This window comes from Bison bison, unplaced genomic scaffold, assembly GCF_000754665.1.
Source record: "Bison bison bison isolate TAMUID 2011002044 unplaced genomic scaffold, Bison_UMD1.0 scf7180017864037, whole genome shotgun sequence".
NCBI lineage: Eukaryota > Metazoa > Chordata > Mammalia > Artiodactyla > Bovidae > Bison > Bison bison.
Window position 1 is genome coordinate 7,762,317 of NW_011494609.1, and position 12,580 is coordinate 7,774,896.

At 50.9% G+C, this 12,580-nt stretch overlaps 1 pseudogene; it reads left to right on the top strand.

Annotated features, from left to right (window-relative positions):
• LOC104985017 overlaps positions 1-5,645 on the top strand; it is a 13,508-nt pseudogene extending 7,863 nt beyond the window's left edge.
• The last annotated feature ends 6,935 nt before the right edge of the window (positions 5,646-12,580 follow it).

Below are 12,580 nucleotides of genomic sequence, written 5' to 3' on the forward strand. Positions count from 1 at the left end.
AAAGCCTCTTAATGAAAGTGAAAGTGGAGAGTGAAAAAGTTGGCTTAGAGCTCAACATTCAGAAAACGAAGATCATGGCATCCGGTCCCACCACTTCATGGGAAATAGATGGGGAAACAGTGGAAACAGTGTCAGACTTTACTTTTCTGGGCTCCAAAATCACTGTAGATGGTGACTGCAGCCATGAAATTAAAAGACGCTTACTCCTTGGAAGGAAAGTTATGACCAACCTAGACAGCATACTAAAAAGCAGAGACATTACTTTGCCAACAAAGGTTCATCTAGTCAAGGCTATGGTTTTTCCTGTGGTCATGTATGGATGTGAGAGTTGGACTGTGAAGAAGGCTGAGCGCCGAAGAATTGATGCTTTTGAACTGTGGTGTTGGAGAAGACTCTTGAGAGTCCCTTGGACTGCAAGGAGACCCACCCAGTCCATTCTGAAGGAGATCAGCCCTGGGATTTCTTTGGAAGGAATGATGCTAAAGCTGAAACTCCAGTACTTTGGCCACCTCATGCGAAGAGTTGACTCATTGGAAAAGACTCTGATGCTGGGAGGGATTGGGGGCAGGAGGAGAAGGGGACGACAGAGGATGAGATGGCTGGATGGCATCACTGACTCGATGGACGTGAGTCTGAGTGAACTCCGGGAGTTGGTGATGGACAGGGAGGCCTGGCGTACTGCAATTCATGGGGTCGCAAAGAGTCGGACATGACTGAGCAACTGATCTGATCTGTGTTAAAAAAAAAAAACTAACTAGAAAAGACACATGCACCCCAATGTTCATAGCAGTGCTTTTCACAATAGCCAAGATGTGGAAGCAACCTAAGTGCCCACTGACAACAAATAGATAAAGAAGCTGTGATGCATATACACAATGGAATACTACTCAGCCATTAAAAGTAATGAAATGCTGCCATTTACAGGACCATGGGTGGACTTGGAGGGCATTATGCTAAGTAAAATAAGTCAGAAAGACAAACGCTTTACGATGACACTTGTATGTGGATTCTAAAAAATATCACAAACTATAACAGAGTGACTATAACAGAAAAGAAGCAGTCTCACAGATACAAAGAACAAGCCAGTGGTTACCATGGGGACAGGGCAGGGGGAGGGGCAACAGAAGGACAGGGGAGTAAGAGGCACAAACTATTAGGAATGCATAAGCTACCAGGCTATCTTGTACAATACGAGGAGTATAGCAAATATTTTATAGTAACTATATATGGAGTAAAACCTTTACAAATTGTGAATCACAGGCTTCCCTGGTGGCTCAGGGTAAAAAAAAAAATCTACCTGCCAATGCAGGAGGCATGGGTTCAATTCCTGATCTGGGAAGATACCACCTGCCACGGGGCAACTGAGACCATGAGCCGCAACTACCGAGCCCACGTGCTGCAGCTATTGGAACCTGTGCGCCCTCGAGCCTGTGTTCTGCAACAAGAGGAGCCACTGCAGTGAGAAGCCCCCGCACCACGCCCAGAGAGCAGCCCCTCACCACAGCCAGAGAAGAGCCCGTGCAGCAGTGAAGACCCAGCACAGCCAAAAATAAATAAAATTATAAAAAAATGTCAATCACTATTGCACACTTGTAAGTATATAATATTGTACATCACTAATGCCTCAATAAAAAAAGAAACATAAAATTTCACCTGTTTGAAATGTGTTTAATTGGTAATTTTTAGTAAATTTACCCAATTATATAGCCATCAGTGGGCTTCCCTGGTGGCTCAGTAAAGAATCCACCTGCAATGTAGGAGACCTGGGTTTGATCCTTGGGTCGGGAAGATCCCCTGGAGAAAGGAATGTTTACCCACTTCAGTATTCTTAACTGGAGAATTCCATGGACAGAGGAGTCCTCCATGGGGTTGCTAAGAGTTGGATACAACTGAGCAACTAACACTTTCACAGCCATCTGGGTAACCCACTTTTAGAATATTTCCATCACCTCAAAATATCCCTTTTGCCCCTTTTAGCTAATTCCTGTTCCCACTCAGCTCTGAGCAACCACGAAGCAGCTTCCTGCCTGTGGGTTTGTCACCTGGACATTTACTGTAACAGAGACCATCCAGTGTGTGTGTCAGTCACCCAACACATTTCCAGCACCATCCAGGACAGCAGGCAGCACTTCACTTCTTCTCAAGGTGGAGTGGTTCTCCGTCGTGTGAGTGGACACATATTGGCCCCTCTCACCTGCTGATGGCATTTGGGTCACTTCTGCCTCCTGGCTGTTGGTAGTCAAGCTGCTGAACATTCGTGAACACATATCTTTCAGTGGACCTTCGTTTTCATCTCTCTTGGGTAGACATCGAAGGAGTCTCTGTTATTAAAGTTGTGCTTTTGGAGTCGGTCAGATATGCCCAGGACACAGGGTTCGCAAGGAACAGAAGGAATAGACGGAAAAGTGGGCAGTGAAGTTGATACCCTGTGAACTCCCGAGGCTGTCACCATCACCGCAGGCATGGGAGCTTCCAAGCCTGTCAATTTTTTTTTTTTTTTTTTACTTTTTGTTTTATATTGGCATATAGCCAATTAACCATGTTGTGATAGTTTCAGATGAACAGCAAAGGGACTCAGACCAACATACACATGTATCCCTTCTCCCCCCACTTCCCTTCCCATCCAGGCTGGTCAACTATTTTATGAGATGTGTCTTAGCTGGGGGTTCCCCGAAAGCAGAGCTGGAGGCAGACGTGGGCGCAGGTGGGTCATTTGATGGGACCCCTGGGAGGTGGCCCAGGGGGTGTGAGAGGGCAGGTGGGGAAAGGCCATGTGCAGGAGCTCATCAGGGTGTTGGGGCTCAGTCCTGCCCGGCACTCCGAGCACAGGCCCTCCAAGGACGAAGGGCGGGAGGTTGGGGCTTTTCTCTGAGGACTCCGACCCCCTGGATGAGGGCTGACCCTGGGAGCGCCAGCTGCTCTCCCTGCCGCCTGCAGGTGTAGACAGGGGAGGGGTCTGCTCCCTGCTCCGAGCTGGTCTTCACTCATTGCTGTCTCTCTTAGCAACATCCCTCCTTTGCAGGCCTAACCACTGAAGGTCCGTATGGTAAGCGTTGACCCCAGACTCCTTCATGGAGATGATCTGGCAGCCAAATGTTTAGTTGCCAGTCTAAAAAGGTTTCTTCTTTACAGAAATTGAGTAAAGCATCTAGGCAGGACGAGGACAGCTAGTTGGGTGTTACTGCCTCAGAGTCTGGAGAAGGAAATGGCAACCTACTCCATTGTTCTTGCCTGGAGAATCCCAGGGAAGGGGGAGCCTGGTGGGCTGCCGTCTATGGGGTCGCACAGAGTCGAACACGACTGAGGTGACTTAGCAGCAGCAGCAGCCTCAGAGTCAGGCCTTCTGCAGTTTGGTGTTTGGCCCCTTCTCCCCCACCCCCACCCTCCACCAGATTCATAACCAGCTCCTCTCCCATCCCGTTTAAGCAACATCTGCAGGTGGACGAGGTCTGCTCATACACGCAGCTCCCAGTGAGGCTTTGTTGCCTGATTTCAAAAGATGAACGGGAGAGTTTCGTTGCAGAAGCTGAGACTCGTCTTAGTGTGCGTCAGCACTGGCAGCCTCTGAGGCTTGTACCCGAGTCTTGCTCCAGCTGCAGCTAGTGGAGCCCCGGGCTGGGGCAGGAGCCGCAACGTCTTGGGCTGTGCAGACAAACGGAACTCAGCCATTAAGCAAAACACAGGAATACAGCTTATATGAATTAGAGTGAACACCTCAGGAGGCAATAACAGATGGCTTAGAAATTGTGGTTTCACCTCAAGTCTACACAGTGAATTCATGTGCCCAGTTTGTTTGGATATGTTGAAGAACACCACACAAAAGACTATTTATATCAGTGTGTTTTGCAGTTTGCATTATCACAGCCCTCAGAGGTGGCAATAAAGAATGCACTACCTGTCAGAAAGTAGGCTGAGCACCGAAGAATTTATTCTTTTGAATTGTGGTATTGGAGAAGACTTTTCAGAGTCCCTTCGATGGCAAGGAGATCAAATCAGTCAATCCTAGAGGGAATCAATCCTGAATATTCATTGGAAGGACTGATGCTGAAGCTGAAGCTCCAATACTTTGGCCAACTGATGCGAAGAACCGAATCATTAGAAAAGACCCTGATGCTGGGAAAGATTGAAGGCAAGGGGAGAAGGGGACAACAGAGGATGAGATGGTTGGATGGCATCACCGACTTGATGGACATGAGTTTGAGCAAACTCTGGGAGTTGGTGATGGACAGGGAGGCCTGGCGTGCTGCAGTCCATGGGGTCACAAAGAGTCGAACACGACTGAGCGACTGAACTGAACTGAACTGAACTGAAAGTCCACCAGTCACTCCAGCTTCTCCACTCGCTTACCTGTAAACTCTACCCCACCTTTGGATAATGTAAAGCAGGTCAGGGTGACCCAGAGCCTTCTGGTGACATCTCATGACATCACCCATTTCACCCAAGGTGTCATCCAGGGAGGCCCCACTGCCACCGGCTGCCAAGGGTGTGAACAGGGGCAGAGGACAGGTCGTGAGGTCTCCCTCCCTCTCCCACCCCAAAGCCCTTTCTGGCCACATCACCCTCCCCCATACAAGACGGTCACTGACGGTCACTGACAGTCCTTTCTCTGCCCATTGTGGGGTCCAGCATAGGTGGCCCCAAAATGCGCCTCAGAGACATACTGATTATTTTGAATTTAAAAATTTAAGAAGAACTGACTCATTGGAAAAGACCCTTATGTTGGGAAAGATTGAAGACAGGAGGAGAACGGGGTGACAGAGGATGAGATGGTTGGATGGCATCACTGATTCAGTGGGCATGAGTTTGGGCAAGCTCCGGAAGTTGGTGATGGATCGGGAAGCCTGGCGTGCACAAGTCCATGCAGTCACAAAGAGTCGGACACGACTGAGCGACTGAACAACAACAAGCTGTTGGGAAAAGCTAGATTCCAAAAGATCACTAAGATCAGACCTAAACTTTGATGCACTCATCAGCAAAATTTAACCAAGTCTTGGTGAGTATGAAGCTCATCGAGAAAAAAGCATTAGCTAGAATCAACAAGCATAACCCTCAGCAAGCACTTGGTCAGAGCATCAAGGAAGGAATGAGATAACAGGCCGTGAGCAGACGACAGTGAGGTGGGAAACAGATCGAAAATTATAGTGGAGCCGAAGTCAGTGGAGACAGCTCTCACTGCAGTAAAACATCCACGTACAGCAATTAGAAGCAGCACCTGGTAACAAACAGATCAAAACATCTGATGATTCTGGGCTTGAACTCGATAACAGCAATGAAAAAGTGACATCTGACTCTGTAATGGACCCTGCTAGTGAAACTGAATTAGTACTGAGGCTTCATCCCACGTTTTTGGAAAAAGATGATCGTACACAGACAAGATTCACGAAGAGCTCAGGTAATGCCACTGTTGATCACTTATCAACCTGGCTGTGAAGTTAGCTTTAGAAGAACTTTGAAGCAAAGGAGAATCAAGCCAGACGAACCTTGATATAGCCAGTAAGAAGCAATATGCCATTTACATAGCCACAGCCAGGGGCCAGTTCGATGTGTTAAATGGCCCTCTCTCTTTGGAATTGGTCGGTGAGAAATACTGGCAGGTGAACAAGCCCATGGAACTTCATGATGCACCCACAAAGGAGCACGAATGAGGTTTTACTAAAACAAATTCTGAGATTGAACTTTTTATAGCCTTTTTCCTTAATATTAAAGATGTGCCGTCATTACTTTTATGGACAGGAAGAAAAAAAAGAAAGATGAACAGGAAGCAAAGGGAGCATTAGACACAAGAGGAAAGGCTGGAACTAATTTATAAGGAGAAATCACAAGATGAATGGAACAAGCAGAGCTAATGCAGGGAACTAAAGGAGGTTTTAAATAAAAGTCCAAGTAGTATTCACAGAGAAGTTTGAGAATGTACTGCATCTGTAAAACAAGAAAAATAAGGTAGAAAAGATAAGAACAAAGAATACAGTTGAGCTCTTTGCAAAAAAACTTTTTAATGTAAACCTTTGTATATTGTTTTGGTTTTCTGAACCTTATGGAAGTATTACTTATTTGAAATAAATGAGTTTAATTTTTTTAAACTGATGAGCTCTTGAAAATAAATAAATATGATTAGCAAAGCAAAAAAAAAAAAAAAAATGGCACAGCATTCCGTATCCAGATACCCCTCCCCCATAGACAGACTTTTAGACTTTGGTTTTCTCTCTTAAAGAGCGTTGCCAAGACTCACCCTGAAGTGCATCAAAGGAAGATGAGTGAAGGAGGAGGACTGGTGGATGGACACTGGCCAGCTGTGTAAAGTTTGAGCACTATGCCTGGAGGACTCGCAACGCAGCTGGTCAACTCTGCCGTGTGTCTGATGTTGGGAGATGCAGGGACCAGCCTTGGGCCAGCATCTGCTTGGCAGAACCCCAAGTGCCACCTTGTGCCGGGGCTTTCCAGGCATCTGAGAGCCGCTGCAGAGCAGACATGCCCCAGCCCCTCTGCCAGCAGCCAAGAGACAGCTCAGGCCTCTCTCCATGTCTAAAGCTCCAAAACAGGGACACAGAGAGGCTTGGGGACTGTGCAGCGTGGGTCCATCGGTTCGGCTTCCTCCCAGACAGGTGAGAACCAAGGGAAGTGCAGCCTGGGGACCTCGAAGCAGAAAAAGGGCCCATGGGAAGGTGGTCTCTGTGTAGGGCCCACCTGCCCGGGGAGGCACGAGGAAGGGGCAGGTGCTGGCTGACCAGGCAGAGACAACCCCGCCCCGTTCCAGCAGGCACCTCGGGCTCCCGGAGCCTGAGTGCCGAGCACTGTCGTGCTGTCTGAGCACAGGGCTTGCCAGGGCTTCCTCCTGAAGGCTCTCATCTCCCAATCTTAGCCCCCTGCAGCCCTGCTGGGCTCTGAGGCCCCAGGACTCAGGGCTGAATCCTCGTGTCCACTTCCACAGGACCATGCAGGGACCCCGTCCACGTGCCAGGCATGGCTCACCCACGTTAGGGGCTCCCATCTTCTCCCAGTGGGTGTAGATGAGCTACCTGCCCCCTCTCTTGCCCCACCTCCTGCCCTGGGGCCTCCTCTGAGGCCCCAGTTCACTCATTGGGTGACTCTCTTAGCGCCTCTTGGGCTATAGGAAGTGAATAGTAGTTGTGACAGCCCGGGCTGACTCCGAGGCAAGGGGGGCTTTCAGGCCAGCAGAGTTAGGAGAGAGGAGATGGAAGGTGGTGCTGAGCTCTGGGGGCACCTGGTGTGGGTTTGCTTTACCTCTTGTGACACTGGCTTCAGGGAAGGGGCAGCTAAGCTGGGCACCCCAAGGTTGGAGACAGAAGGGCCGTCAGCAGAAGTGGGAGAGCCCACAGGTATGTGCGAGGTTGGGGAGGCGTAGAAACAGAAGGTGGAACTGGAAGCTGGGGCTGTTCGGTGGCCACTGGTGGCACATTTGCCACTGGCTGTGAGTGACTGAGTTCTGATGAACTGCACCAACTGGCCTGTGGGACCCAAAGTCTGAGCTGGACTTTGGAACTGAGCTCCTCTTCCAGGATCCAAATGCCTTCCCGTCCCTGCAGTGGCTGGGATGCCTGAGGACGATCGGATAGAGCAAGGAGGGCCAGCTCTGGGGATCCAATCAAGAGGGGATGGGAGGTTCATGCTGGAGCTCAGAGAAGACTTTGGAACAGACCATCAGCCCTGCGGAGGCAAACAGGCTGACGACACTCCAGGACGCGCTGATGGAGATGCCAGTGAACAGCGGAATAATGACGAGGTCAAAATCAGAGACACCGTTGAAAGGCTGGGCTCCAGTGGCTCTGCCACACTCGTGACCAGCTCAAGGGTGCACAGCGGGGTTAATCAAGCCTCAGGAAAGGCGGGTGCCCTGTGGGTTGTGAGTTCAGCCAATGACTGGCTTGCACAGTGGGGACCCCTGAGAGAGACCTTGACTCCAGCATCACGTGTCTCCAGCGGGAATGTGCACTGTCAGGGGAACCCCAGCCCAGAGGAGGCCCCAGGGGAAGACGTTGCCCCAGGAATAAGGGCCCCACCCTCTTCGGGTTCATCTCTCTGATTATCAGACTAGATGCTAGGAGGGCTTGGATGGGCTTTGGGAGAGTGGATGTGGCTGAGGGTGGACCGGGCAGTTTGGTGACATGGATGGGGCTGGAAATGACAGAAAGAGAGGCTGCAGCAGAGAATCTGCCAAAAGAGAGGAGGGAGGGAGGGAAGGTGGGAGGGAAGGAGGGTGGGAAGGAAGATGCGAGGTAGAGAAGGCCTGCTGGACGGGGGCCAGGAGGGAGCGGTGACCGGCTAGTGACAGGTGGCTAGCACATCCCCTGTGTCTCCACACAGCAGGGGGAGAAGCCGGGAAGGAGAGACCTACCTCTGGGGGCATCCAGAAGCCCCTCTACTTGCCCCTTTTCCAGGGCTAGGCAGGGGAGTGTCTGCAGAGGTTGTTTCCTCCTGGAACGCAGGCCCCGATGCATTGAGGGGCCATCGTGTGAATGAAGCCAAAAGTGGCCCTGAGTGTCTGATGGCAGAGGCAGGGGGAGCCTGGTGCACGGTGACCTTGCAGACACTTACTGGGCTCTGGGGTCCCTTGGATCCTTGCTGCTGAAACTGTTTACCACAGATTGTGCCTTGCACCCATGTGCTGGGACCAGAACCCAGTCAAAACCCAGTTTGGGACTTGAACCCACGTGGCTGGGACTCAGTTCAGTTCAGTTCAGTTGCTCAGTCATGTCTGACTCATTGCGACCCCATGAACCACAGCATCCCAGGCCTCTCTGTCCATCACCAACTCCCGGAGTCCACCCAAACCCATGTCCATCGTGTCAGTGATGCCATCCAACCACATGTCCATCGTGTCAGTGATGCCATCCAACCATCTCATCCTCTGTTGTCCCCTTCTCCTCCTGCCCTCAATCTTTCCCAGCATCAGGGTCTTTTCAAATGAGTCAGCTCTTCGCATCAGGTGGCCAAAGTATTGGAGTTTAAGCTTCAGCATCAGTCCTTCCAAAGAAATCCCAGGGCTGATCTCCTTCAGAATGGACTGGTTGGATCTCCTTGCAGTCCAAGGGACTCTCAAGAGTCTTCTCCAACACCACAGTTCAAAAGCATCAATTCTTCAGCGCTCAGCATTCTTTATAGTCCAACTCTCACGTCCATACATGACCACTGGAAAAACCATAACTCCACTGGAAAAACTGGGACTCAAACACAGCCACAACCCACAGTTCCTGGTTTCAGGGCCTAATGAAGCTCAGGTTCTTGATGTCTCCTCACAGAAAGAATTCAGTGAGAGACAAAGTGATAGGTAAGAAGTGGATTTATTCAGATTCAGAGAGAAGCGCAGTCCACTAACAGAGTGTGGGCCATTGCAAAGGGCGACTGTGGCCAGGAAATGTGGTGTGGTTAGTTTTTATAGGCTAGGTAATTTCATATGCTAATAAGTGGGAAGATCATTCCAACTATTTTGGGGAAGGGGTGGAGATTTCCAGGATTTTGGCCACCGCGCACTCCTCGGTCTTTTGACAGTGCCTTGGAACTGTCATGGCACCTCTGGGTGTGTCATTTCACTTGCTGATTGAGGATCCAGCTCTAGTCTCGTCTGCCCTCTTGGTCCCATTTGATTCTAATTGGTTTATGTTGTGGCCTTGGGCTACGTCATTCTTTCAAAAGTTGTGCCCTGCCCCTTTCCCTGCTGTCACACTACCAGCCAGGTGGGGAAAACAAGGCACAGAGAGGGCAAGGGACCAGCCTGAGGTTGTAGTGGCAGTGGGCTCTACCGCACTCCTGACTTCTCCCCTCTGCTTGTCTTCAGAACCAGATCCATTTGCTGCAACCCACCTGCCCAGTGCCAGACGGACCCTGTGGTCTAAGAACCCAGGGCATCGCCAAAAGTTTCTCCTTCCAGTGGCCATGTTTTCCAGCATGCATTGGTCCAGCTTGACCAACTGTCTTTTCTTCTGAACATGCCCTTGACCCTGGCTAAGGTATCTGGCCAGAATTTTCTGCCCCCACTCCTACCCCTGCTGGCGGGCAGCGGTGGCCGGCTGCCCAGACCGGGTTTAAAATATCTGTCTGAAATTTTGGTAAATGGCTCATTTAAAGAATTGACTTTCAGAAAACTGGTCAATTAAGGTCATTTTGTTAATTGACTTTTAGAGAATCGATTTCCCATATCCTGATCCAGACTCTTTCCCAGGATGCCCTGAGGTGCCCTAGTGGGTTTGTGGGGAGGCCAGAGAGAAGTGATGTCTGTGGAACATCCCATCAGTGGTCCCAACGGGCATCCACAGAGACCCCATAGGCTTCCTAGCCATGTTCAGGGAGAGCTGTTCCCTGGTCCAGGGATGCGGAGTCACGGGCATATCCATCACCTGGTGGAGAGGCTTGTCTGGAGGGTGGCCGGACCCAGCCAACTCACCACTCAAGCCTGGGGCTCCCAAGCTCTCTTCCAGGCCCTCTGAGGCTGGCAGAGTGTGCTCCCACCCCCAGCTTCTCTCTTCTGACCTCCTGGTCATCGTTCAATTGTTAAGTTGTGTCCGACTCTTTGCCACCCCATGGACTGCAGCATGCCAGGCTTCCCTGTCCTTCACTATATCCCAGAGCTTGCTCAGACTCAGGTCCATCAAGCCAGTGATGCCATCCAACCATCTCATCCTCTCCTTCTCCTCCTGCCTTCAATCTTTCTCAGCCTCAGGGTCTTCTCCAATGAGTCAGCTCTTCACCTCAGGGGCCAAAGTATTGAAGCTCCAGCTTCAGCATCAGGGTTGATTTCCTTTAGGATTGACTGGTTTGATCTCCTTGCTGTCCAAGGGACTCTCAAGAGTCTTCTCCAGTGCTACAATTTGAAAGCATCAGTTCTTTAGCACTCAGCCTTCTTTATGGTCTAACTGAGAGAGTTAATTCTTAGGTAGGTTAATAAGGAATCCAGGGCCCTCATGGAGGAGAAAAGAACAAACATTTTTTCTACACTGCTTTGTCTTAGTCACATAAGACATTATTTCCTTTAAGCCCACAGCTAATGATAGACAACAAAACTCATCTTGCTCAAGGATATGTTTTTCCTTAAGCTCTATACTAATGATTATATAACAACAATGTATCTTGCTCAAGGGTATGTTTCTCCTTCTGAACAAGAACCTTCTGACTAATCTTGTTATCTTAAGACACATGTTGTGGGAGTGGGTCTGGTAAAGTATATAAGGCCTTGCTAAGACTAGTGAGGGGGGGCACTCTCTGTCCCCCTTCCAATGTCAATCTCAGAAGGTTCCTCTGTCTTTTTTCACTGTAATAAAACTTATGCCACACAAGAGCCCTGAGTGATCAAGCCTGGATCCCTGATCCCGAAGCTAAATCTTTGGAGATCATGAGTCTGACATCATTCACTGTAAGCCATCATAACTCTCACACCCATACATGACTACTGGGAAAACCATAGCTTTGACTCTACAGACCTTTGTCGGCAAAGTAATGTCTCTGCCCTCCCTGGCTCCTGCTTTTAAGCAGATACAACAACCCTTCCCTTTGGTCAGATGCTGAGTCTCTTCCCCTGGGATGCTGGCCTGTGAGTCCTGCCTCTGATGTCTGCTGGGGATTCATTGGGTCAAGGCAGGAAATTTGCCTAGGACTGTGCTGCTGCTTGAGATCCCCGAGACACACTAGAGGCTCCTCCTTCTTCAGGACAGTCGTGCTGCCCAATGCCCAAATTGGAGGGGTTTGCTTCTCCCAGAAATAAAAAGGCAAGGAAGCAGGCTCCAGTGACACAAGTGTCTGTGAGCTCACACTTGTTGCTCCACACAGGGTCGCTGGCCTGGCCTGGCTGGTGAGCTCAGCCCTGGCCCATCCCAGACAGGAGCCTTTCTGAGCCCTCACCTGGATGCCACAGTGCCCTCCCCAAGCCCCAAGGCCTTTGTCCTCTCTCCAGCTGCCTCGTCCCCTGCCCCGCCTTCACTCGCTCACCTGTGGAAGCTCCACCTGGGATGGTGGCCCCGACCAAGCTCTGTCACCCCCATAGCCGTGCCCACTGCCCGGACTCAGGGAGCTGCTGCCTCTCCTCTGTCCTCCCCCGACAGCGGAGTTTCAGGGGAGTCAGGGGCGGCATTCAGGCCTGGTCCCCACTGACCACTGTGTGGCCCTGGACAAGCTGTGGACTCCTTGAGCCAGGCTGTCCTGCTGCTCCCCTGGGCATTCCTGGCAGAGGCGGTGGCAGTCGAGCCAGGGCGGGGGAGGGGGCTCTGGTTTTGTCCTTTCTAAGGCGGGGTTGGGGTCAATTACCTGCATCTTTGGAGTTCAGCTTCCTGCCTGCATCACAAGACCATTGTGGGCAATGACAGGTGATGCTTGAGATCCTGCCGGCCTGGCACCAGAGGGACTCCAGAGCCTCTGGCCCTGGCGCCATGCTCCCTGCCAGCCCCACCCCAGGCCCATCGCTCATTCCTGCCACCCCCTATACCCCCGTCTCTGAGCTGCCCCTCCTCTATGAAGACCCCAGGAGCCGAGAGGGGGTTTGTGGCCAGAGACTTCCGGGCGGCATAGACGGCATTTGCTCCTGTTGGTCCTTTTAGAAACAGAGAAGGGAGGAGACAGGGCGGGGCGGGGGTGG